The sequence below is a fragment of the Xenia sp. Carnegie-2017 genome, unplaced genomic scaffold, assembly GCF_021976095.1.
Source record: "Xenia sp. Carnegie-2017 unplaced genomic scaffold, XeniaSp_v1 HiC_scaffold_6, whole genome shotgun sequence".
Taxonomy (NCBI): Eukaryota; Metazoa; Cnidaria; class Anthozoa; order Malacalcyonacea; family Xeniidae; genus Xenia; species Xenia sp. Carnegie-2017.
In genome coordinates this window covers 14,220,789-14,226,788 of record NW_025813526.1, presented here as the reverse complement: position 1 = coordinate 14,226,788, position 6,000 = coordinate 14,220,789, and positions in this window count along the sequence as shown.

The window sequence follows — 6,000 nt, the reverse complement described above, 5'->3', positions numbered from 1 at the left end:
TACCAAACCGATGAGCGTTGCGATTGTATTGAGAAAACTTAATCCTAAATGCAATGCATTTTCATGTTTTCCAAACGTTGGTTAGGTCCTTCAGACGAAGTTTGGTACGAAAACCGTTGTCTTGGTGTGAACAAGCTTGGAAACATGATGAAGGATCTGAGTTTAGCTGCTCAACTTTCGAAGATTTACACCAACCACTGTGTTAGAGCCACGACCATCAATTTATGGTGTAATACGGCGCTTTCGAATCGACCCATCATGACATTATCTAGGCTGCTTCCTGCTCTTCCACGACACTGCCAAGCTGCCCTCTGATAGCTTGAAAACATATCGTGTAATGCTTTTCCTATCTACAGAAGACCTCCAATCGGCATAGCAGTAACCTTGAAGGTTTACACCAGTTGCTGACTTTCTAAAGATTGACTTATGCTCAGATGTTCCCTTAAGATAGTGAAGTGCATGCTTTGCTAATGATAAATGATTACTTGTGAGATTTGCCATGAACTGTGATAGTTTAGTCACTATGAAAGATAGGTCAGGTATAGTTGCAGTCATCAGATATATTAGACTACCTTCTATCTATTGGTAAAGTTTCTTATCACATCTCTCTGCAGTTTCTTTACTAATTTGATTGGCTCCCAATTCACACGGAGTTACTCTAGGTTTACAACCTTGCATTTGAAATTCATTCAAAATTTTTCCGACATACTTATTCTGACCTACCGTAACTTTGGTTCCAAGAAAGGTGAATTTAAAGCCTAGAAACCAAGAAAGCTGCTGAAGGTCCTTCGTTTTGAACCTTGTACTCAAATCATTCTTTACCTCAATGAGAACATGTGTGGAATTAGACGCAATAATAAGATCGTCAACCCAAACCAAAATGATAGTAGTCTTATCCCCATTTTGACGAACATATACACAAGGATCTGATTTTAGCTGATTAAACCCATTTTCTGTCAAGAAACAATGTAAAACAGAATTCCAATTGCGTCCACTTTGCTTCACACCGTGAAGTGACTTGTTAAGTCTGCACACTAAGTGTTTTCCATCGCTTCCACATTTGACATAGCCCTTAGGCTGCTCAACGTATATCTCGCAGTCTATGAGTGCGTTAAGATACGCAGTCGTAACATCCATCTGATGTACTGACATATCTAAGTCCAGAGCAAGCTGCAGTGATACACGAATAGAAGTTATTTTAGCCGTTGGAGAAAATGTGTCCAATTAATCTACACCTGCTGATTAAGAAGACCCTTGGCAACAAAGTGAGCTTTATGGCTTAGTTTTCCGTTATGTCCCTTTTTCACTGTGTAAGTCAGACCTGTCCCCACTAAACTCTTACCCTCTGGCAATTCGGTAAACGTGTAAGTATTGTTTTCGTCTAAAGACTTTACTTCCTCATTCATAGCCTGTTGCCATTATACACAATCGTCTGACTCTACTGCCTCCTCGTACGTTCTCAGTACAACTGACGTTACAAAGCAATAATCTATGTTATAAGCTATTTTTTCATCATCGTCCTTGTCCTGCTCTAAGACATAATCGTGAATAAGTTGTGGTTATCCTGGATTTGAGGTTCTACCGATGGTTGTACTGCTGTATTCTCTAGTGCATGTATTCTTCCGAGTTGTGCCTGCCCAGCCTTAGGATCCACTCGTGGAGGGACTACTTCTCTGTCTACATTACCCTTTCGTGGAAAATAAAAAATTTACCTCCACATTTCTACCTGGATAATTAGAGATACTGGACTGGTATAGGTTTGTAAATTTTACATTTCTACTTTTTTCCATTTTACCTTTTTCTGGAAACATATCTATGTACGCTGGACTAATCTAGACGTAGCCTAGAAAGATTCCTTTCCTAAATCCTGCATCCAGCTTCTTTTTGTCGTGAGTGTAAGAAAAGCAAATGGTGCCAAAGATAGCCATGTTAGAAATGTCTGGTTTTGCCTGTAAGTTCATGATATGGTGTTTTCCTAATGCGATTATTGTAACACCTGTTACGAAAAGGTTGAAGTCAAGATTGCATAAGGTCAAAATTTCGTATCTAACTTAGCATTAATAAGTAGACACCTGGCCATTTCGAACAGCGTACGCCAGTTCCTTTCTGCAGTAAAGTTTTGATGTAGAGAGTATGGAGCTAATGTTTCGTACTTGATCTTATTTTTTGTGAGAAGAGATCTAAATGCCTGTCTTATAAATTCTGAACCATTGTCTGACCTAATGCATTTGATCCTCCCATAAGGAGAGGAATCAGCAAGAAATTTTTCTGTAGCACATAATATATCAGACTTATTTTTTAATTGAAAGTGAAAGTTGCCCCCGAGTAATCATCTGTAAATGGCAAAGCGTATTTATAACCCTGATCAGATTCTGGAGTCACTGGTCCAGCATAATCTGTATGGACTAGATCAAGAGGAGATTTAGCCCTGATGTCTGATTTCATGTTGCGAACATTTATCATTTTACCTAATGTGCATACCTCACAGACATTCTCTATTGTTTTCTCGCTAATATGCATGCCATTGACAACACCCTCAAGTTTAACTGTATCCTTTAAGTTACAATGGCCTACAATTTCGTGCCATGTTTTCAGGTTGTGCAACTAGATTTCACTACACATAAATAATAGAGTCTTCCTTACTTGTGAATGTCAAACTTAGTTCCATCCCTACTGCTTAATGTTGCTTCATCTGGAAGGAAGGTTGTTGTTGCACCATTCTTAGATGCTGCCTGAACTGAGAAGATATTTTGCGAGAAGGAAGGTACATGAAGGGCATTCTTTAAAGTTACATTATGCTAGTTACCTAAGTTGTCTTGCAAAACTACTTTAGCATTACCCCTTTTAAAAGCTAGGTTATTATGCCTGGTACCATCAGCTAACTCGATTAAACGAATGTTTGGATCAAAATTGTTCTCAAAACTCACAATGTTCCCTCATCATTTATTATATGTGTGTTAACACCACAATCAAGTAATAAACTTGTCCTCAAGCTTTTTGTATCCTTGCTGTTGCTCAGGTCGTCAGTTACTCGAAAGATACATGCATTCTGGTCTTCTTGCTTTTGAGGTCTCTCGCGTGCGTATTTTGCTCCGTCAGATTGCTGTCCGTGATCTTTCTTTCTACACTCTTTAGTATTATGGGTCCTTGTCTTGCAATGATTACACCACTTCTTTGACTTGGGACACTGATCTGATTTGTGTCCAAATTTCTTGCACGTATAGCATTTGATCTTGGAATTAAATCCCGTTTTCAGCACAATGTCCTTAGATAATGGCATCTCGTTCTCTTCGTATGCCCAAAGTGCGACTTTAAATTCCAAGTACGTTGGTTGCTTGTCTTTTTGCTTTTTGCGTGATTACGGTATTAAAAGCTTTGAATTCCGATGGAAGCACCTTAACAATCCTTGCTATTAGAAAGCATCACTAACTTCTTCTTCTGCATCTCTCATTGCTGCTACGCCGCCTACGCTTGGAGCATGTAGTCAGTCATGCTTTCTGATTCCCTTTTACACAGCGTGGTCAACTCTGTATAAAGCGCGATGATTTTTGGTTTACCACTTGACCTGTAATGTTCTCTTAGGATCTTTATTGCTTTCCCCCCGTTATCCTTGGCATCTCTCATGACTAGAGAAAGTGATCGATCGTCCACTTGGATTGATTCAGCATAAACATCGGCGTTCTTTGCCGCATTGGGTTCGTCGCTTTCGACGGTATCTTTCAACTTTAAAATATGAAGATATCTCTTAAACTTTGTCTCCTAAAGTTATATTTCCTTTCATCTCCATCGAAATGTATTCGTGACCTGGGCCCATAACCTGTTGAGGTCGCTATATGTAAATCGATGGAGGATTGCTTAATATTCTTTCAGTGATGATCAAAAACACCGTTCAGAAAGAGGATATGCTATTAACAAGAAATTTACAATATATCTAATATGCTATATGTACATGAAGTATAGGCTTTTGAAGTCCGCTGGTCATTGAACTGTATTAGTTTACACTTCACAATGAGTAGCAGATTTGTCAATGCACCAAAAGAGACGATTCTCGCAATTTTTGATAGCAGCAATTAATATACTTTGTATATCAACCTCGTGAAGTTGGACTGTTCAAAAAGGCGGCCTTCTGGCTTTAACTTAATTAGTGATGCGCGGTCCATGTAATATACATATCCATGAAAAAGCATCATGCTTGATTCAAAGATGGCGGCGTAGTTATCGTTCCAGTTGTTTATAGAGTTCACTGGTGCAAACACAGTAAACATCTTTTATTTCTTAAATGCAATGGCTATACTGAGGTCGAAAGATCATTTTCGCTGAATCAAATGTATGCTATAGCAGAGTAGCAGTCTTGAACAAGTACGTAACACTATTGCATTTCTATTATATTTCTATTACACGTCAAATTAATGTTAAGAACAATTTCAGTTTTCAAACCAAAATCGCTTAAAACTGATGCATCTTACATGGGCCTATCGAAGTCAAAATTGTTTTTAGTCTGTTTACTGCATCGTTATTGAAGGTATATAATAATGTTCTCAATGACGCACTTGTGTTTAAAGCACCCATTTACCATTCTACCCCAACAATTATTTACAAGTTACATGCATGTCTTTTCGTCTGTGTCATGTACGTGGAACAGATTTAATTCTTTTTGGCGGGGAGTACTGAAGTCGATGAGCTGTTCACTTAACTCCTATATTTTTGAATCTGTAGAGTGTCTCTTTGTAGCTTTTAAGTAATCTATAGTCTTGTAGAAACACAGCACTTGGAGCAAGTTACGAAATCTTCACCATTTATCTGTATATTCTTGGCCAGCGCTTGCAACGTACGTCATAGTAGCCATTTTGGAGGATTTTAGATTTCATCCAACATGGCGTGCATTCCATTGTTCTCTTACTCTCAATACTTATTACGTTACCTACGTATACCATTAATGCAACAATCAAGTATAGAATTATAAAAATAATTATTGTTATCAAGATAATTATTACAAAAATAACAAAGAACTTAACTAATAATCAAAACAACCTGTGGTGCTCATCATAAGCACAGAATAATGACTATAGAGAAGGGTCACTCAATTGTTCAACGTGTCCTTACGTGGCCATTATTCCAACCAGATGATTAGGGTTTGTTACTTGTTTCTAACTATTAAAATTACATGACATTAATACTTAATAATGAATTCGAGAATATTTTTACTTTAGAAGTGACTTCGGATCATTTTGAAGGTTGGTAAAAAGTCACAAATTCTAATCAACTGGCTGGAATAATGGCGGCCACCATGCGCGGTACGACATGCGCAAGGACAAAAACATCAAAGGTTCCGACACGAATGACCCTTTTGTATATTCTTATTATGTGTCGTAAGCAACAAAATCTAGTACAATGTCAACAAGCGCTAAACGATCTATTTGAATTTAGTGCGTAATTTGCTTGATAACAAGTGTCGAGACTAACAGAAAGAAACAGTTAATTTATTTAACTTTTACGTTAGCTAAAACTGCATGCAAATGACATTATAAATTCTGAGTAATAGGGTGCACTGTGCTTGTAATAGTCCATTCCTACATACTAATTTCATTAACAACAAGAAAATGTTAGTTAAGAGAAATTGAATAAATAACAATATGATACAACCATTAATAATGTTGATAATTTTTAGACATCCACGTTAGCAGAGATTCTTTTCCTCACATCATTTATATTACTTATTATATGAGAAAGACACAAAAACAGTGTTAACAAATGCTTGTAGATACATTCTTGCAAAAAAAAAATTCACCTTTTCAAATTTAAATTCTCCCTTGCGTTTGTGCATGCATTATTTGTTTCGTTAGGAAAAGGATTCCTAACTATACCTTTTTTAAATTTATATTAGAACTCACTAATTACGAATTGCTAATAGCACAGAGTTTTTTAGCGCAATATGACATGACATATATTAACCGTCCGGATGGAAGAAAAATGTCTCATATTTCTGATGAACAGATATTC